General features: G+C 39.7%; 1 protein-coding gene across 2 annotated transcripts in view; it reads left to right on the top strand.

The window, feature by feature from the left end:
• The window catches only part of slc8a1b (solute carrier family 8 member 1b), a 63,610-nt gene that overhangs the window by 23,737 nt on the left and 17,005 nt on the right, over positions 1–22,868 (top strand). The window lies entirely within an intron of this gene.

Below are 22,868 nucleotides of genomic sequence, written 5' to 3'. Positions count from 1 at the left end.
TTGGGCAAATTTTAAAGTTTTTTGTTTTTCCATTAACCAATGACCAGAATAAAACTAGTAGTTTTATTCACTTTTTTGTTCTTGTCTTATGACAGGATGACATAAAAGACAATTCTATTTTATGTTTTATATTGGGAACTCTTTCTGACTATAGTCAACTGTATTTTACTGACCAGTTTGTTTTTACATGACTATTTTCTCCTGAAAAATACGACTTTTTCCACCCAAAGTAGGCAATTTTCAAATTTCGACACACTTGAAGTCATTGACTGTTATCGAAAGCAATAGACATCGAAACGAACTCTTGGTTTCGAAGAGGAAGTGCAGCTTGTGTTTTGTACAAGTTGAACAAAGAGTGCGTGGTCACGTGGACTTTGCGGTCCACTGACTGACTTTTTTTCCCCGTTTGTTTCACTAGCACTTAGTGCTTTATCTCCTGTCAGAAGTTGAATGTCAAAACGTGTTCCGCAGTGAACTTGAAGCTCGTTCCTCTGCGGCGAAGCAGCATGGAAGGACATCTGTCACAACATAAGCACACATACACACTCTTACCAAAGTCGTGTGACAGGTTTCTACTGCGGTTCATCGTTTTTCATTAGAACTTCAGCATGCGGTTTGAAGTCACAAAGAAACTCCCCCCAAAAATCAGACCACTTCACTCTTAGAAGAATGAAACTTGGCAGGCATGTTCCGTTTCTGTCGTGAGTACATATTTTTTTTTAAAGTCCCAAGATGAGAAAGTAGAAGTTGGACATTTTGGTGGAAAGCTAACATTTGTTTTGTTGTAGTGCTGCCACCATTGATTCATTGACAATTCACCGATTATCAACAATTTTGGATCCTAGATGAATCATTATCTCTTTATTGGGCGCTCATTGAACTCATTGGCTGCCATTGAGAGCGCTAGATGTCCCAGCCATTTTGACTGGCAAGCAAACAAACAATTTTCTCATTCTGCTACCAAATATTAGCAGCCACCCCTTAATTTGATTAAAAATATATATATATTTATAGGATTTACACTCCCTCTTTTTTCGCTTCTCCCCTCCCTGTTCAAATAGACGCCTACTTGAGATAAACTCATTAAAAACTAACATTTTACCTCCTTTTTTATCATAAAATGCCTGAATTTAGACTTGACAAATATACATAAAAAAAGCACTTTGGTGAAATACACTGGTACATGAAAATATCTATATTAAAGACAGAAATCAATGAAAAGTCAAACTCTAAAACTAAAAATTTTTTTTTTAAAAATAGGAAAAGCTCCCACATATTTGTCAACTTATTGACAACTAAAGACATCCAATTGGACATTTAGTCGTTGAAGATTAATCAAGACGAAAAGAACCATGTGATTGGAAGCCATAACAAACAAAGATCGGATAAAATATTTACTCCGTAAGGTCAGATCTCCAAACCAAATCGCTCATGTGAGACAAAGATGCCAATCGAAGTAGTGCAACTGGGTCGTCCCTCAACCCCAGCGGAGTTTAAGCGTTCCTCGTCTGGCATGCGATGAGGTCACGGATTTTCTCAGAGGGTGAGCGGACCTCCCGTTTCCATTCCCGCCGGTCGGCCCCCGTCGATATTCCCAAAGGGGCGCTTTTGGGATTTATTTAAGGAAGACTGGCCATCTTTTTTTTCCCAGCGGATTCTGGCCTGCTTCCATTCCCTACTTGCCCTGTCCTGGTTCAGGCGGGTAATAATAGATTCCCTACCTGCGGCGCTGTCTGCGTGTGTACGTTAGATCTGGAACGGCTTCATGTCATATTTCAATCCTTTTGACTTTGCTTACAAGTTGGAATGTAGTCAGTTGTAACTCTTAAAACTGCTCATGTTTCACTAGACAATTTCACTAGAACAACATTTTACAACAGCACTGTGTTTATGTTAACTCATTGGCTGACATTGATGGATGGATGTGTCAAAAATATGCTCTTCTATCATTTTACCTTCAATTGCTTTAGCATTTTGGAGCAACTTTGACTTCAGTTTTTCTTTGCTTTTCTTCTTCTTTGTTGCGGACCATTTTAAAAAAATTTTGCTTTAGTTTTTGGCAACTTATGGCGGCAGCCCAAGTTGGCATCCGTAACGACCTATTGAAGGAAACCGCAACGTGAAATGCAACAACCATGAGTTTGACACCCATGCCTTATCTCATTTCTTTTCTTATTGACTCTGAGACGTTGTTCTGTACAATGTACACACGGGTAACACTTTCCATTCACGCTGGGGCGTTTGGCCTCGCATACAGCGGTCGTTTGCGACTCAGTGTCATAGTTTAAGTACACCTTCGGGAAATGAATAGAAATAAGGGGGGATACATTATCTTGCTACAGAAGCACACTATTGTTCTTTGACCTCTAGCAGGCCTCGTTGTGCTCCGCAAAAACAAGCCGCCAACAGTCTAATTTAATGATGTCCAATCCATTCGGACTACGGACCTCGGTGCCATGACGGTCACCTTCCAAGTTCAAATCGATCTCACGTCTACCCGTAATTGTAATTTTTAAGAGCCACCAGCTTGTATTTTAGCGGTCAACAAACACACGGACTGGTTTAACTCGACGGCAAGCTTTCTTTGGCTCGCTGCCAACCCTCCCAGGTCAAATTTATTGAAGTAGTATTCATTAAAAGATTTTTATTTTTCTGGTTTGTAAGAATCACCTGATTGGATGTTTAGCGTCGACAATGGCAGTCACAGAGTTCACGTGGAACGTGTTAAAGCCTCTCAAGTCTGGCACAATCGCCTGTTCTAGTGACAAAAAAAATTAATAATCTCAAGAAAACCAATTCTACAATGTCTGACCTACTTAGGGGATATCAGCGGACTTATTAATAACACACACGTCTCCTTTCTCAAAGCGACCTGCTTATTATTAGGGTACTTGGATTACATGACTCCACTGCTGATAGACTAATCGCCTTTTGAGGGCCAGAAAAGTGGATCTGATAGAAAATTGGTATAGGTTTCTTTTTAACCCATAAAAACGGAATATCAACATTGAAGAGTCAGATAATGACAACATTTACTTTGAATATGTACATTGATATAATGAGGGCTTCACATGCCTCTTATTAAGTATATTGGCTTACAAAATCAGGCTTAGACATTGGCACTGAACTGATTATTTATTTATGATTTTTTAATTCACTGTCAGCCTTTGATAATCCTATATTAATCTACCTCGAATAAATATACTATATATTGAGACAGATTTTAAGGTTCCAAAAGGTGGCTCCATCAATCCACCATAAGAGGAATACATGTTTTCCTTGCATCTTTAGAACACTTGTACAAATGCAAGCAAATATGTAAAGAATCATCTTGTTTTAAGCCAAGATATTTGAATGCAGCAGTAACTTTGAATTTGTGCTCTTATCTTTCTCTTATTCCGGTTTCCCTCCCTCCGGCTTTTGTTTTCCCCTCTCCGCTCCATCTCGGCATTATCAGTGCTAATCATCATCCGACGCTGACGTACATAAAGCGCTGCCTGCTGAGAACAGGGCCTTCTTTCAAGTGCAAGCTTTAGGCTATGAAGGGGCAGGAAAAGAGAAAAGGATTGACAGGAAAAGGGGGCTGTTTCAATGCCATTGACGGCAATAGACGCGATTGAGTCGGACCGCTTGAGTACTGATGAAAAATCTCAAAATATGGAGATTCAAGTGAGTTACCTTCCCTTAATTTTGCTGAATGAATGATCACTTATCTCCTCTTGGCTAAATTTAACAAGGAAATTAGGAATCAAGCTGCCCTATTAGTAAAACGAACCATTTCCTGACGAATCCTCTCAAAGTCAAGTGGAAACCTTGTGGTATTGCGGGCCAAATCATTTATTAATAAATCAGTTATTGTGATTAGTCTTTTGATCATGGCAGCCCTACATGGCCCTCTACCAGAAACCAGAGGCATCAATTTGTCCCTGGTTTCATTTTTGAGATAATAGCTTTCTCCGTTCTGGTTTCAAATCCACAAATTAGGCCAAAAGTACTGGACTGTGGCTCCAGTTTTTTACATAGGTCTACAATGTCTTGTGTGTCTTGTGTCTGTCCTAACCTAATCTAACCTAAAATTGTGTCTTCAAACCAAAGTGAATTTTTGCATTTCCTGTTATGTTAGAAATGTCCCTTCAATTTATTGTTGCTCTCTGTACCTGCTGACAGGATATTTTGATCCTATTTCACAGTCACTCAAATTGCTTGCCCTCCACAAAAGCCACTATGGGTGACATTACCTGCTTGAAACCTCAACTAATTCCTGAGAATGTCATTTCTTCATCTGGGTCTCTTTGCAGTGACCCCACCCCTTGTAAAATATCTCACCTCCACTCTTTCTTCTCCTTAAATCAGCATCAACAAACCATCTTGGTCATCCTTCTGATCTTCTTGACATTTCGAAAATAAGTCCTCTCACTACTCTGGTTTTGATTTCCCTGAGAAGTACTTTTGATGTACATCAAAGCAGCGAGCATTCGTTTTTTGTGATGTTCTTCACGCCCAAACAGCAAAAAAGACTACATTTTGAAAGTTTGAATCCATTGTCCACAGGCTACTGCAAATGCAACCATTTCCACTAAAGACGGGGGTGTTGTCGGTGAACAAAAGCGCAAGAGAATAGGTTTGCATAGGCCAGTGTTGCCAAGGGAGACAGTGGTGACGTTACCCCGGGTTGCCAGATTAAAATTCAGCCTCCGTCAGTGGGAGAGCGAAACCTTGCAAAAGACCCTCAGGCTTTAAGTCATGCTAAAATGTACTGTAGTCTTGTCGACGAAGTTGAGATCAGCTCGGTGTCAGTCCTTAGCCGTTACGCGGTTGCCGTGACGACGGCCCGGAAGGCTAAGACGAAAAGTTTTGGTTTTTTTGCTATTTCTTTGACATGAAAACAAGGTGACAGATCCCTGATGAATAAAAATTAATGAAACTGTAGTGTTCATACCAGAACAGTAGTTGGCGGCGTATGTGATTGTGAGCACTGATTGTAACATCGTAAATTGATCTCATTTCTCTGAATAGCCAATTACTTAATGAGAGCAATCGTTTCCTGCATTGCTCCCAGTTCAAATGGATTCCTAGTCCATCAGCGTCAATGGGAGCCAATGAGTTTATTAAGTGAATGTTCAAATTCATGACGAAAGTCAAGACAATTTCTCCTATACAAACATAGAGTGTACTTCAAGTTGGGTTATTTATGTCCGCCCTTTTACTTTTACTTTTGTACTAGCACACACATATTGTTGGGATATGCAGTCTTTCAAGCTTTTCAATGAAACAAATTGCTTGGCTTCTGCCACGCTCTGTTAACTTCTGCTATGGGGTAATGGCACATGTTTGCAAACATTGCGCACACCAACTTACCCAGCCACCACCACACATACACCACCAGACAGCTGCTTTATTGTTCCGTGTTACGTCGCAAAAATAATGCAAACTCAGCAGACTACTACTTCTGTGAAGTTGTTTTTATTCATGCGGGTACAACAACAAAAATATAAGTGTTTTAGTACCTTTACTTTGGCAGTGAATTACTTCATCTGAAATGAATTGGTCATGTTATGATGATCATGGTTAAGAGTATGACTGTGATATTGTTATAATACATGGAAAATAATGTGTACCAGACAGTATATACTTGACTTTTTAGACTTTTCCCACAGTAAGTGTAAAAATAGCAGTTTTACCTTCAATGCTAGATGGGCTATGTGACATGGTTATACTTTCCATCCATTTTCTATATCATATGTCCTCATTTGGTTGTGCTGGAACCTAGCCTGGCTAATTACGGGAAGTGTATAAAAGTAGGATTGATTTAATCTTTAATACCAATTTAGTCTTCCATGATGCAAACATGTTGCTGGAATGTGGGAGGAAGCCTGAGGCCCAAGAGAAAACTCGATACAAAATCCAGAAGGGAGATCAGAAGCCATTGGAAAGCTGGAATCCCAGACCTATAAGGCAGAAGTAGATTGAAAATCTGGACAAAAAGATATCTTAAACTATCGAAATCCGTATTTTCAAGAGTTTTTCAAAATGACAAATTTGCCAAAGTTGGAAGCAATGTTCATCCAGGTGAATATAATAGTTGACCTAGAAAAAAAGCACACATTTTTGAGATATTTGGTCCAGTAGATTTAAAATTTCACCCATTCTACCAACAGATGGATGCACTAAATTGTGAGGAATGTGTGGGTGGGGCATGGTATCAAAGTTTTATGATGTTGCATAAAAGATGACATTTATTTGAAAATTCAGCACTTGCTGCCAGTCTCACTCAGCAGCATGAAATTTGGTCGACATGCATTATGAGCAATCTTGAGATTGTTATTCTTTGCCCAAATAGTCATTTTGATTATTCATTCTCAACAATTCAAGTCTTTTAATCAATGGTTTAATGATGTTTAAGGATAATTAACACATTTCTGAATAAAATCTGGTGTTGCAGCATATTTTAGACTTTTGAATATCAGATTTTTTTATTTTTTTGACAGTTAAAACTTTAGATGTCAGCCTTTTATGCACTTCGGGTAAATTTTGCCGCAACTCATCAATGAGAACTATACTGTCAATTTCAGGGACCAAATATAAAGTTTAAACCTATATTGACAATCAAATTGCCATTTTCTCATCCATGTTGTACTAAATATATTCACAGCCAAACAAATATTCCAACAATTTTGATAGTCCATTATTTCGTTAAACATTGTTGACCTTAAAAATGTGAAAGTTACGGTTCCAAGTCTCCTCGCAGTATTTTTTTCATTAAAAATCCAGAGAATATTAACAAATATACTGTATATTTAAATAGGCTTATCACAATGATGATCGGTCACACACAGAGGAAAAAAGTGTGAGAATGGAAAGCGGGAAATCGCAGCGATCTCGAGTTGGCGATAGGCGGGAAACAGGAAATGAAATGAGCATGAAGAGTCAAGAGCGGCGAAGGACGGCGGGCTGGGAGCGCGCAATCGATACTGATTAAGTTGTGGAGCGGGGACCGACTCCATTGAGGATACATGAGCCCGCACATCATGCAACGTGCATCTTAAGTAACACGCAGCCCAGCGCCATCATTGTTATATTAATAAACAAAGCCTCATCCAATGTTGGCCATCAGGAGTGGATTGAGAAAGAAAATTGAGTTTATTCCATTTTTTTCCAACTGGTAACCAATAACACAAATTAAAATGGATTGCACTTTGCCTCAAAAGATATAATGTAGTGGTGTATAGTTAGAATGGTTTGAATTATCTATTGGCTGGCATTGACAGATTTGGATCGTTTTGTTTATATTCATCTAGCAGGATCACTTTTAACAAATATGGTGCCATTTTTATTGGGAGGTAATCCTTTTTAGTTAGTTATGTTAAAATAAAATATAAACATTGTAAATGGCCAGTAAAATTGCAAATATATATATTTTTTGGGGTGGAGTTCTGCTCAGCACTAAATATTCATTTTTCTTAAGGTCATATTGGTTAGACGTATAAAGAATGCATTAAAAAATTGCTCATCAAGGTGCACAAAATACTTCCCTGTCCAACAAAGCGTTAATTCTCTTCCTTCTGTTCTCTCCCACACATCCAAAACATGCTCGCTCAGCCGCGAGACTGTATGAAATATGAATTATCAGATGAATTAAAGATGGTGGCGGAGGCGGTGTGGCGGGACCTCCTTGCGCCATCACACGAGTCTGACATTTCCGTTCCTTTAAGGAGGAAAGCAGCATGTTTAGGTTTGATGGAGGACAGGTTGACGCTTCATGCAGGCGACCGATTAGGAAACCCCCAAATAAGCCTGTCGGCAAAATGAAGCAATGCTTTGTTTTTTGTTGGCAGACTGATGGCGTAAGCATATCCTGGCATTGCTTTCAATCACTTTTTTTGCGCAATGGGAAGACAGATTTATTTTGCCTGTCCGTCCCAGAAACCTGTTACATACAGGATTGCCTAATAATGACAGATACGCAGTCAAAATTCAAGGCAGTAACAGAAAGTTCTATACCAGAAATGAAATCATGCTGGTCCCCGGTGCGATCAATCTTTTTTGGCACGCGACTGATGTTTGGCGACTCTCTGACCTTGTGGGGTTGAATTATTCCAGTTTTGTGTTTTATGGTGTGCTCATCCAACTCTTGTCACGCTCCAGACGCTCGCGTCGACAAAAAGCGGAACATTTTTCACCAGTGAAGTGTTATCGATCCGTCTGTAGGGATGGCTGATCTGGCAAAAAAATATTAGTGTTGCACCCAACTATACCAGCATCGCTTCAATGCGTCGTTAAAATAACATCACCTGTATTGGGTAGTATGAAGTCATAACGAGCCAATGGTGCATGATACATAATTTTTAAGATCTATTTTATACAACGGCTCCTTGCCTTAGTCAAGATAGCCTCCAGCTATTCATATAGATGAAAGATGTCCAGTTATTCTTCTGCTGTGACTTTAAATGTGTGTATACATAGTTGTTTTTTATTTGAAAGCTAGCAATGGCAGACAATGAGTAAATGACATATGCTTTCATGTTGATATAATAATCTTTTAAAATCAGTTTCAAGCTTGTTATGACTTTCCTTTTAATGTCAATGCATTGACTTTGATGGGACCATTACCAACATGGCTGCCATTTTTATGCTTTTGATGTGAATTTTTCACTTGTAGACGTCCAACCTATTTGAAGTAGGATAGCAATTATTTCAATTCAAGTAGACAGTTACTCAGTATTTAAAGGAAACTTTGTATATACAATTTCTTTAATTAAACATGGTCTTGCGCCAACACCGCCATCCGCCAATACCATACAGTCAGGTATTATTGGAGAAGTAAAGTGCACAATGCTCCGGTTCATGATCCCCCAGCCTCCATTTTGTTCCACACTTGGCTTTAATTTCCTGATCTCCCATCTGCTTGCTTCCTCGTGTTTCTCCTTTCCATCCTCCGACGAGCTCGCCCAATCCCGACAACACCTCCTCCTTCTCCTTCTCCTTGTTGGGAAGATAACTCGGTCTGCCCTCCCCTTTTTACCATCCTGAGAGGAATGTGCTGTCACTCTGAGAAGCTATTCATTGATCGCTCCTTGGAGGCAGCGTTAGTGCGAGTGTGTGCCTGTATATGTGTGTGTCATGCTGCAGTCCTTGGCCCTTGCTTTGTTATTTGCGTCCAATCGCAGTAAGATGAATAGGCGCTTTCACTTTGATTGCATTAGTTCCAGCTATAGAGGGGATTCAATGCTAAAAAAAACAAGTCTCTTTTCAAATCTAATTCAAATCATTTACAACGAAACATGTTCTAGACACAGTTTTTGCCAAAAAATGTACAGTTCTCTCCAAATTTGATCCCCAAATGTGCAACAAGTGACATCCATAACAGGAAAAGACCTGTGAGTATCTTGCAATGAAGAAAGTCATCCAAAATTCATTTCAAACTGGGAAGACTGACTTTGAATACTAATTTAGAATTTTTCGGACAGGGAATTCAGAAGCAATGGAACTGAAAGACTCCAAAAAATGACGTTTTCTGATTCATACAGCCAATGAGTAAAAAAAAAATCATCAGAAAACAAAATGGTAGAATAAAAATACTGACTCCAGTCACTCGAGTAGGCGGAAGCTGTCGGAGGTGAGAAACAAGAGTGCCAGTGTGTGCGCCGGTAACCACGGCAACTCATTTCTAATTGGCCAGCGGGCCTGGCAGTGTGATTGGCGTTCTGTGGCGGTCCAGAGGGGCGGTGGGCTTGGAAGTAAACAAGCATGTTGACAGGTGGAGACATTAAATCCCATCCGTGTTGCCACCTGACTCACTTCTGGAAGATTTTCTGATGGCCCACAATGCATTGCCTGTCATTTTTTTAATGGGGCTTCTCATTCATTCACTTCAGTTTGTCCATTAGATTCCGAATTCATGAATTCACTGAGAGAAAGACATGACAATACATTTTTTTTTTTGTTTAAAACTGCAAAAAATTAAAACTTACTTATCGTTGAAAACACAAAAAATTCTGCAGGATTTTACCACGCTCTACAGAACAGACATTTCAACACAAGTGCCAAAGCAACACTCTTAGGCAGAAAATTCTAGCAAACTTGGACTTGGTCGTTTATCTTCAATGGCTTGCCAAGATTTAATTGAATTGAATCATGTAGTTCAAATGACAGTGACAAGGCGTACACAATATTTGACCTTTTGCAAATGCCCCAAAAGTCCAAATTGGAGAGAAGGTTATAGAGGCCTGTCAGTTGTGCTGCTTATCAAGCTACAACAGCGCGTCGCCCGCGGGCATGCACCTTGTGTGTGTCGATAAAGTTGCTCCAGCTTGGAAGTCGCGAACTCGGGCCGGTGTGATATAGCCTCACTTGGAGCACTTGCAATGCCGCATTGCACGCCTTAGCCTCTATGATTGCTCCATAGAGATGCAACTCCTATACATGTGCATGCATGAAGTTGGAAGAGCCTGAAATATGGGGAAAAAAAGCAGACATTTTTTTATATTTTAATGTATAAGATTAAACAGGTATTTTGGCCACATTATTATGTGAAAGTATGTGCATACATTATAGACAAAACAATACACTGTACACAAAAACAAAATCTATAACAGTAAAGAAAATCTCATCTCATTTTCTTAGCCGCTTTATCCTCATTAGGGTCGTGGGGGTGCTGGAGCCTGAATCGGTGGCCAGCCAATCACAGGGCTCAATAAGACAAACAACCAATCACTCATAGCTAGTGGCAATTTAGTGTCCAATCAGCCTACCATGCATATTTTTGTCATATGGGAGGAAAGCGGAGTACCCGGAGGAAAGCCACGCCGGCCCAGGGACAACATGCAAACTCCACACAGGTGGACTTGACCTGAATTTAAACCCAGGACCCCAGAGCTGTGAGACCAATGCGCTAACCACCCACTCCACCAACTATAAAGAATATGAAAGTTTAATTTCTTGTGCATACACGCCATCCTTATTCATACCTAAAAAGGCCCATTTTGTTTGATAATCAGGCATTATTCTGAGATTCTCCCCCATTGTACAACTCCACAAACATAAAGCTCCTGTTTCTTTAAGTGTTTTGTTATGCTCCATGTTAAAGAACCTTGTTCCCTCACTCGGCTCTTCTTTGATGAGGAAGTGGTGCAACGCTCCATCAGGGAACATCAATATTATATCACCGCACCACACTACACACACATTATAATCCAGCAAGCCTACAAGCAGATGCAGTTAAACACACACACACACAATATTGCCTGCCGCATCACTTCACTGTGGAGCTAGCTATGAGGCCACCATCTTTCCATTTATTCAACCACACAGTGTGTGTAAGTGCTTCACATATACTGCACGCACACACACACGTAGGGAAGTAAAAAGTTTCCATGTTTAGGCTAACTTTGAGTTTCAACATGACAGATGTGAGCTGCAGCGCACGCACGTGCATGATTGCTATTTTTACCTCTTTTTATGTCTTTGTGCTCATAAGTGTGTTACGACGCACACTTCGGTCATTTATAAATTAGTGGAAAAGAAGCACACACACACACACACATAAGACAAGGTTCACTGCTGTGTTCGGGGCTTTTTTTTTTCCAGTGGGACTTTTCTCAATTCCGCATGCATCAATGTTTTCACTGGAAAGACTTCCATCATGGAGGAATTAAACAGAAATTTTGTGTAAGTCAAAAAAGGCAGCCAAGTTATTATTTTGAAAAACTTTTAACTCATCATAGTCAATTTTGGTGAATACCTATGGTAGTCTGTGAGTTGTATTTAAATCAACAAATTAGGGTTCAAATGTTTTGCAAAATGGATTTCCAGGGCTGAATTTTGCAATTTAAAATAACACAAAATTGGCCACTTTTAAACAAAACTATAAGTTTGCCGATGCATTTTAAAGCATGGCTTCTTGAGTTTTTTTTACTCATGTTAGACTTGTCTGCCAAATTACATGTTGATAAGTGGAACTGTCTTCCAAGGCAGGATTTTCCCATGAAGTGGAATTACCTGCCATTTTTTTTTCATCCTGAAATCCTTTTTGTCAAGGTTGACAAATAAACAATTACACATAGTCACATTCCTTCCAATGCTTTCTCTCAGTGAGTTAATTAAGCATGTCCCGAGTTGTATCAGTGAGAAAGTTAAGCATTTTATCAAGCTGTCTGTTCTCCAGCAACACAGTTGCTCTGCAAGTCACTTTCAAGTGGTTATCAGTCCAACGCACTTCCAACCCGATCAATAAAGCAAGCCCCTGATTTCATTTAGCCGTCCTTCACGCTAACAGACTGTCTTTATCCCGTCTCCATTTGTCCGCAACTCTTCCTTCCATTTCCGACAGCGTCCCTTTTAAATGTGTGTGTGTGTGTGGTGCAGTATTGGGGGGCAATGTGTAGGTGGCGACCACATAAGTAGAGTCAACAAGCTTCTAGGGTTTTCTTCCATTTCACATTCAAATTCACAAAATTATCACATTGTAAACCAATAGAGCTGTTTAACAAGAAGCATGTTTATTTGCATGTGGGAGGCTGATGATTAATTGTGAGGACTTGAATGTAATCAGCGGTGTCATTCATTGTAAAGCCATGTGCTTGTGTTTTTAATTAAGATACAATTATTCGATGCAGTACTAGTCCTTTTTACAGTAGTCAATGTTGATGCACACCATTTTGCCTGCTTGCTCCCACAAATGATTACAGTTTAATTAAGCCATTTTAAGCCACATTCTAATGTAGTTACAAATAGGATCATTTTCTCTAATGTAAATGTGTATTTTAAACTGTGTACTGTAAATAAGTAGCCCGTCGGTTGAGGTTTTTTTTGGCGTGTGTGTCAAAAAAACTGACCAATAATGGAGAAATTCGGTGTTAAGTGTTAACATTTGATTTTTGTGATCTAGTATAGAAAATGATAAGAAGCATAGTGTTAAAAATCTTGATGTAAGTAGTCGTTTATTACTGTAATTACAGGCAGTGAAGCGTGACCTCAGCCTTACAGTACATTACATCTCTGCAGTTTGCAACTCCAGCTGAAGTGGAGTGGTGTAAATGTCAGAGAAAGTTGGTGTAAATAGCAGCTGCTGTGTGGAAAAGGTTGCAACCTGTCACAGTCACACCAGAATACTCCTCAGCTAGGTTTTTCACTTAAAAAAATAACAGCAACCTAATGATAGATCACCTTTTAGTGTCTCTTCCTAACCTTAACCCTAGATTACCACTCACCCTCACTTTTCAACCTGGCACCCACCTTAAAAACCCTTAAATAACATTGCTACAATTTACTCTCCGAATGTTTCCAGTGTCCCATAAAAGAGGTGCTTGCTCTTTTGCGTGCAATGCCGGTGCAGTCAGGCATGAAATTAAACTAACGTTTAAATGTAAGTTGGGACAAAGTACCTCTCTTGCTCAATATGGGTAAAGAAAGGGAGAAAGGGAATTAGTCGACGTTAACAGGAACGGTAATTTTGTTATTGTGCAATTGCACTGATTTGTTGTTTTTATTGTTCACAGTATCAGGAAAACATTTATCTTTTAAAAATCCTTTCAGAAGCATTGATGTGGATTGTAGAGGTGCAATTGTTTGCTGCCAGTCAAAAAGGATTGGTCATTTTTTATCCGCGTGACTGGCAGCCAAGTGAGTTGCAATGAGAGAAAACACAACTTTATGTGTACTAATGATCAAACAACTGCTGATTATTCCCAGTATGAGGCTTGTTAATAGTCCCGTGAAGGTCAACTTGTTTCATTACATTTATTGCACCGCAAGCCCCATTCAAGACAATCTGTTCCTGGGCAAATGCAAACAGGGCACTATTAGCTCTTAAATATATTTGCTTGTCACAGAGCCATTTGCTGAACCAGCTTCCCAGCCTCCCTTAAAGACAATTTAAAAAGAAAAATAGGGAGTGCAGACCAGTCTAAGGGTGCCGCAGGTTTGAGAAGTGATATATGACATCTAATGTGACACCTACCTCGCTTGGTCTTGTTACTGACAGATCAATGACATCATGTCTGGACTTAGTGGATGCGACAAGAATGGTGGAAATCGATCAGTGTTTCAAAGCTCTGATCAGATTGCAGTGAGAATTTGTAGCCAAGATGGCTGACCACGGATGTCGATCCGAACCGAAACAAGAGAGTGGCCAAAACAAGACAAATGACCATTCCTTTTGGAATTTGTGCTTGAAATCCCCCCAAGACATTGAAAATCATCTCAGCTTCCAACACTAATGTTTATCATTTTATTTTATTTATTATCATGTTCAAAACCTTACATTGACTGTTGATGTAATCCAACTGTGTGAGATACTTTCTATACATAATGCTCGAAACTGTCGCTACAACCCACACATTTTTCACACGTTGTCACTACATTTGACACTTTGCTCCTAAGATGTAATTTTCCGAGCAATTAGCGGCGCCTTTTGCCATGCTAATCTCTTCACTTACACACATACACACACACTCCCATTTCCTCAGTGTCCTGGCAGCGGAGACCTTTGCTGAGCTCTCCTCCCTGCTGGGGGACCACCTGTTTGTTCTCGCTATTGCACAGAAGAATTCCCATCGTTAGGCGTATAACTCAAATTGAAATCAGCACGACCATTGGGTTTCATTCCATTTTTTTGTTGCCCTGTCTTGAATGGATTTGCCTTTTAATTAAGTTTTTTTTCCAGTAAGCAGACCATAAATCAGTGTAACACACGTAATGATGCATGCCGCTCTAATAGAATGAAATAATAACAATCTGATGAAATTACACTAAATTACGAATCCGCACGCAAAAATGGCAAAAGTTAGCTGTTTAACCTGACTCTGCAAATCAGGCGCCTCACTTTAAATTGGCTCCAAGCGCAAAACCAGAATAACTTTGGAGTACTTTCTTCATATTTTCCGATGACTTTGCAGTGTTTAAGCACACCTTTGCGTGTCAGGGACGAGCGCCGAGGGGGTCGTGTTAGGAAATCTGGCCAGAGTTAGCGTGTCGCTAGACGTGGAAGGGAAGTTGAGGTCTTTGGAGCAGATGGGAAGGGATAATTTTGGAGGAGCTAATGAAACAAAAGCAAAAATGAAACCCTTTCTCACTCGACTCCTCGCACGAAAAAGGTAGACGTATCACACCTGCATACTTATTATTGGTACCGACTGTCCAATAAGCTCGGCCTGGAATCACTCCCATGCACGCCAGTCACGTTTCCAGCTGCATTGGGACAGCTGCCACCGCCCGCGGTCCATCAGTAAAAATAGAGGAAAAACAAATAAACAGAAGCTTATTTTTCAAGCGGGAATTTTTGTCTCTGGTCATTCGAGCCACTGGAGCAAAAGTTCGGAGCTCAAACCTAAATAGAAAAAATAACTGGGAAAATGGCAGCCATCAAAATTTCCTGGAACTTTGGCCAATTGAATGAGATGTCTTGGGCTATGGTTCTCCTATCGTTATGAAGCTTTAACCAGTACAAGACATGGGTCACTTCTTTCCTCGAATTGACTGACAGGTGTCTAAAAAGCATCAGGGGGAGGCGAGGTTTCCATCACTGTCACGTAATGAGGGTGCTTATTTTTATCGTTACTGCATGTTAAGGGGCTGTCCGTGTCGGAATCTATCATGTGGATCATATTACAGGCAAGAAGGAAAACACTAGGCAACTGTTTTTCCCTTTATCCTTAAACTTCTACTTGTGGAAAACAAGTTCAACAAAGCTAGTATTGTCACATTTGTAGGACTTTTTGAAGAAATTTCAAGCAGATCCAACATTGAACATAATTCTCCATAATGTTTCACCCAAAAGCTCCCTGTGTGATTTTTGCATTGTGTGATGTGAGTTATCTTTTTGGAAGGCAAATCCTTCGCTTCCAAGCAGCTCGGATGCACAAGCAGTCTTCACAGGCAATCAAAGTCAACTAATCCCCAGTCAGCCTCTCGTTGAAGACGCTCCACCCGCCGATCAATACGAAGAGAAAGAGTATTTTTGATCAATAGAGAAGCTCATTTATTATCTAGAGCTGCCGAGGGAAAGACGCCGGGCGCAATTCACTTTTCATCCGTCTTTTGTCGAGCGTGATGTGCTGAGCGTGCATGAGTGAAGCAGGAAGGCAAAACAGGTGATGCAAGTCAGTCAATGTCTAGTCGTTGCACCTCCAGGACAAAGTGGCCCTGCGGAAACAAGAGCATACGTCGGACTGAAGAACAAGTCACCCCGTCTTAACCTTGGAGATGTGAGATCCATATTAAGCAGCACTTCAAAGTTGAAGAGCTTGTTGGTCCCAGGATTCATTTGCATGGACTGCATTGAAATTAATGCTATTCTTTTTAAAAGAATAATCTGGTTTAAAGAAATTCAAGTGCAAGACAACTCCTACCATCAATGACATTCATGTAGTAGATTATTCCTCAAGTAGGGATGGTGACTATCTGCTCATTGTCACATCATTTTCAGAGATGTTTTCTTATTATTTGAGGGCTAAAACACAAGAAAAGGATTCAAGAAGTGCAGGGATATTGTCAAAAGAAAACAAAAAGATATGTTTTGTACTAGGCAACATTGAATCAGCACTTGCACCGACCAATTCATCGCTGGTGCTATCGCAGCATCTTGGATAGGTCCCGGAAACTCTCTTTTCTCTCTTCTATTCCATTCGATTTTCTCCGATTGGATTGCATTCCTCGACGCGATTGCGTTCATGTCTAGCTCACCACGGCCTCCATCTGTCGCCTCGGGCAGCGTGACTCCATGGCGTCTCCAGGGAAACTGCAGCCCGAGTGTTTTTGTCTATGTGTGTACGGTGGACGGTTATCTCTGTTTGTTTAGCTATTCTAACCTAGAAAATACGTAGGGCAAATCAAATAATAGGTCAGCTTGTGCTCAGTGGATCCTCTGTTACGGTCCAATAATTTTGTTTTCAAATTGGACTGAGTGTCAAGTCACACCTGGATTTAAATTGCTCATCTCAGCAATTCCAAAAGTCAAAACTGTCTGACTGGGTTTGCTGTTCCATTTTAGACATGAGCATCTAATTTATTTTCCAACAAGGTTCTACCTCAGTGGTTCTTAACCAAGGAAAAGTGGCGTTTTCGAACAGGAAGCTTTTTATAAATTATTTATTTCGACTTTCAGTTGTCTATCAGATGGGAGGAGAAACTGGTTTTCTCAGTGGAAGGTTGACTCACACTTGTTATGAGGAAGTACAAAAAAAACTTATGAGCAGGGTGGACTGTGAAATGAATTGAGTTTCATTTCATTTTCCAACGTAAAAATCTAAATATCTTTTGTACTACATTCTTGTTTCACCGTAGTGTTGATTTGGGTGAAAATTGTTAGCCTGTATGAAAACATTCAAACCCGATTTTGTTCCACAACCGAACCATCTGTCTTCGCTCTCCTCCTCTGCTTACCTTCAGGATGTGTTCCCCGGCCTAATTGCAATTAAAATCCATGTATGTGTTTACTGCTTTCATCACCCTTGATTGCATTGATTTAATTATACCTTTACAGATCACTCATTTGAATGATTGACAGCCATTGATGGCGCCAAAAAGTCCAATCCATGTCGATTGATCCGTTACATTTTTACATTTGCAAATCGACCCAACTGACTACCCTCATGGGAGTAATGCATGCAAGAAAATAAAAATAGCAACACTTATAATTCTCAAAGAAAGCGATGTCCATGGTGCTGAAATATGATCACACAGCCAACAGCGTGCCCAAATTTACGTACGGTTTTACAAACCGATAATTTTGTTAACTGTTCAAGCCAACCACAAGAATGGCCTGACAGCAGTGGGCTAACGAGCTGACCGACATGCACAAACATGCTCTTTATGAAGGCTAATAAGGAGCATGTGAGCGCACACAAACATTCACACCTGGGACGTGGCGCTACAGTTCAACTTCCAAATTAATTAAAGCACACACTTGCTACTTCACCCCTTTTTTTGTCTCCCGTGTCCACAGCTGTAAGACGGAGCTCATTTAAACATGGCAGCTGTGCAACATCACGCATGAATTCACTTAGATGTATTTGTATTTTTCGTTGTTTACTGTTAGATAGTACCAAGAGATGCATTGAAAAAAAAATATATGTATACATATACAGTTAGCAGAGGGTAATCTATTTTTAAAATATAGTTTTTGTTCCACCCACAAAAGTCTGATTTGAACTTTCTTATCCATTTCACTTGACCTTGGTTTTTTTTGGATACAACACAAAATCCCTACATGTTGACAAGCTTTATCGAAACAACAACAAAAAATACAATAATTATATAATATAAAATATTCAGGCATATATTCTTTATCCTCTACCAAAAATATTATATTTTTGCAACTGAGTCAATTCAACATCCAAGCTAACATTAAAAAAATACTTTTAACAGACCTTTCATTCAATGACAAAAGAACAAATCAAAAGCAGTTTTTCTTTTCTTCTCGTACATTCTGGAAGTGCAATTTAAAAATAAAAAAGAAATTTTGGCTGCAAATTTGTCTGAATTTAAGCAATTTTGACTTTGCATCTCCATAAAATTGTGTTCCATTTTCTGTTGTTTTTCTCATCTCACTCCCTTTTGCGACGCCTACGGGGCTGTAAACAACAACCTTTACCGAACAGCTCGTCTTTATTGGACGCCGCCACCAAACGGTTGATGAAGTCGTAAACAGATGCTCCTTATTTTCCTCCCGGTTATTTTTCCAACTATTTCATCCAGTTGATCATCAGAGGGAGTTTCCCCTAATGTCGCTATCTTTGTCTCAATCTAAAGTATGCCTCGCTTTCCAAATAAGGCCTGCTGGAGTATCCGGGGGACTCCCCAACACATGTCGGAAACGACAAACGCTTGTAAATCTTGATTGGAAGCACACTGTTTGAATGTGATGATAACTTCCAACAACTTGCCGGGAAGTTGCTGCGTCTTGTCCTTATTAGGTAACCTGACTTTACTGTGTGGGATTGTGTAAGGAGGGCTTTGTCCAGATGTGTAGCACCTCTGGGTGCTCGCCAATGTGTTGAGATGACATCTGGTTGGTGCTTAATGAACTCAGATTGTTCATATTTCATAAGGAGATGTTGGAATCAGCAAGACAGAGATATGAAAAAGAATATTTTATTCTATTATGGGCTCTTTTATATCGCAATATAATACATTTCAAATTATTTCATCAAAATAATAACAGAACAAACAGCTTTTACCCAAACTCACTTTATCCATCTATTAACAGAGATAGAATATCATTTTATGTCATTTTGCTGATATATTTTCATGCATCGTACAATATCTGTTTGAATAGTACTGGTTTGAATAGCTTTTTGAATCAGATTAAAGAGGATTGGCAGCCAGTCTGCTTTGACAAACATAAAACTGACACAAACAGTCAAGAGCACAAACCTACACGACGACAGTGCACTTTTTTATTCACCGAATCCGCCCACGACAAATCTGCTCTGAGCAAACAAAGCGGCTGGCGGCTTGAGGGACTACAGACACACACACACACTGATACACACACACTGATACACACACACATTCTCGCACATGGGGCCTCTTTAAAACTCCCATTTTCAAGTTCCTCACAGACAGTTTACACACGCAAACTATTGTCACGCTAACAGTACGTGATTGTCCACTGCGTGATTGGTGCTAAACACACTTAAAATAAAACGATTTTCCATGCTAAAACCATATTTTTCCCATCTTTACTATTTATAATAGAGTGCTTTACTGTTTGACTTGGGTTATGGAAACTGCACTGCAGATGTACTATATGTATGTCATTTTGAACCCTTTAATTATGTTACTCCACATCACAAATTATGTAATGCTCTTAATGCATTTTTTCCTGCAGTAATTTTAAAACAATACAGTTAATTTACATAAACATGAACTTGCACCATTTTTTAACATATATTTTTATTGAAACATGAAAAAATATATATAGTCTCATTGTTGTTAAGCAAATAAACAAAAGTCCTTTCCAGTTCAGATGGATTAAAAGCCTCTTGTTCTGAATTGAAAACATTGAGTACCACTAATTGCCACTCGGACCCACTTTCGCATGTATTTTTCCCCATTTTTTCCACTTCCTACCCTTACAACAGCCACACAATTGCAGCTATAAATGCCCAATAGGTGCCAATGTGTGAAAAGCGACTCAATAAAAAAAGAAACTAGTACGGGCGAGGCAGATGGAGGCTGTAAACACTAGGGTGTCCCAGCGTGTGCACCTTTTCAAGCCCAAATTCTCACGCAAATGTGCTTCCGTGCATGTTTGAAGGCACCTCTTGAATCCCTGTAAGGACCAACTAAAGTGTGGAAAAATAACACTCTCCCACTGAGAATCCAATCAAGGTGGAACCTCAAAGTTACTTTCTTTTCCACCTTGGGGAAACATTGGAATTGAACCATTTGCCTTGTAACTTTTTGCAAGGACAACTTCTGTAACCACTGGCATCAAATTTAAGGCACAACCCGCCAAGTACGCCATCTAATGAAATGTGAAACTACGAAAGTAGTACAATTTCCCGTCCTCAATGAAAAGTTGAGGCGTAAAGAAATCAGAGAGTAGAAATGTGACTACTTTGATTTATTTCATGGTCATAATGACTATAAACGTAAAATGTCAATAGTAAGCTTTTTATCATTTTGACTAGCTATTTATCATCATATCGTACAACATTATTTTAAGTCTAGATTTAAACACAGTCTGGCTAATTTAACCTCTTGACTCGCTCTATCCAAACTCGGCGACAGTAACACGTGGAATCAAGTGATGTCATGTGGAAAACGGCTGAATCGGGCCATACTCCATTTTGGATACACAGTGGGAAACCAATGAGACCTTGAGAAAGAATAACCCCCCCCCCCTCACACTCCCTAAATTCGAGAACGATGACCTGACTGTTGACGCTGGCAGACATCACAAATGACCACACAAGCACAGACATTCCCAGACACACACATTCAGAACGGCACAAAACGTACTAATAAAACACTTATCGAGCACGTGACCCACACACTTGTGATGCGTTGTCATGGCGACAGAATATTTGGTACAGAAGATTGTTTCCAGACCGGCATGTGTGTTCGCACACGCTAACTTGTGGCATGTAATATTTGACAGTAGCCTACATTGTTTGCTTTAAGCTTTGTCTGAGCGCCTGCGTCCACTCTTGTGTTGATACAATATATACAAATCAATCTCTGCTGCCTCATGTGTGTGTGTCTTACCTCCTCGTTTTGGTTTGACAGCGTTAGATGTCTGATCCATCCAATCTAAGGTGGGAGCGGATGTTCGTTCGATATTCTTGTAAAAGAGCAATCTTTGATTTTATACGATACTGACGATCTGTCAAAAAATGTCTTTATTCTGATAGACTATGACAGTGCATCTTTATTTTTTTTAGTACAGGAATACTATAGTATTACACGATTCTTGCCAACAATTGAGTGTCCTTAATTTATTTCATGTTTTTGAAGGGACTAAATATAATTTGTCGGAAATTTGTGTCATATTCATGCGATACATTGGTTTTTATCTCAAAATAAATGTATCAAATATGTAACATAGGGTTAAAGAGTACCAAGTAGTAACAGATATCTGACAAATGATGGCTCCTACCATTACCATCTATCATCCCTCCATCTGCTCTTACAGGACAGTTATAAACGAGCCCAACTCTGCTAATGGGTTAATCTTATCTGCTTTGTGTGTGTGTGTTGGCAATTCTCTGGATTAAACTCTTCTTTGTTTGGATGAAGCGTCAGATAGATCAACCTGGGCGTAATGAGATAATGAGAGAGCTGCTACACGTCTTTCGCCGCCACCGCAATTAAGTCCATTAAAATGCCTTTAAAATGCAACGTGAACTACACATCTTGTACTAATGTGCTCTTTTGTGTTTTTTTATTTTTAGTGTTGCAATCACAGGGACAAATTTACAAAGCTTGCCTGGTTTCAGGCATGCAGATTTTATCAGCTTATACGATTGAAACTGAAAAGAAATATTGTCGTGTGTTGTTGTTACCAGAAGGCTTGTTTTATGGTTTTTCTACATTTGCATCTGTGCGTGGTTGGCTGTTTTGAAGGTCCACAGAAAGATTGCAAGCTGTTTATCAGCTGTCCCTGTAGTGGTTTTGGAAGTATTTTACGAGTTTATCGAGTATTAGTGTATTTTTTTAATGGCTCCTTTGTTCTGCTTCTCTTAATTCTGCACATTTCAAAAGATTTTGATTGTGCTTCTACTCGTCAGTCCGCTGCTAATTCAGCCAAACAAATCGCATTATCGCTCGGTGGGCCGTAATTTTGTTACAAAAGCAAAGAGCCTTGAGGAAAAGGAAGGTCCCCGAGCGGTTTGAAAGCCCCCACGCTTACGTTTAATCTCATTAAAGTCCACCTGAGGCTTGTTCGTGACCTCGCCAAACTAGTGCATCCTACTCTCTGCTGCGTTGTTATATATTAGCATATACTAATGTGCTTCCAAACACTTTGGCTAACTTGCTGGTGGAGGTTGGCCATCTGGATCCAACATTTGTTTCATTTGTTTTACATGTTTTATTATGTTTAATAATATATATTCCGTATTTTCCGCTGTATAAGGCACACCTTCAATGAATGGCCTATTTTGAAATTTGTTTCACCAGATTATAAGATGCAATAGAAGTAGTAGAAGGGGTATCAGTGGTAGTAATAGTGGTAGTAGTAGTGGTGGTAATAGTTGCCGTATTAGTAGTTGTCATCGTAGTGGTAGTGGTTGTAGTAGTAGTGGTTGTGGTAGTAGTGGTAGTAGTAGTGGTGGTGCTAGTAGTAGTAGTGGTGGTAGTAGTAGTGGTGGTGCTAGTAGTAGTAGTGGTGGTAGTAGTAGTGGTGGTGCTGGTAGTAGTAGTGG

This window comes from Stigmatopora nigra, chromosome 12, assembly GCF_051989575.1.
Source record: "Stigmatopora nigra isolate UIUO_SnigA chromosome 12, RoL_Snig_1.1, whole genome shotgun sequence".
Lineage (NCBI taxonomy): Eukaryota > Metazoa > Chordata > Actinopteri > Syngnathiformes > Syngnathidae > Stigmatopora > Stigmatopora nigra.
This window is presented reverse-complemented; position numbering and strand designations above follow the sequence as displayed.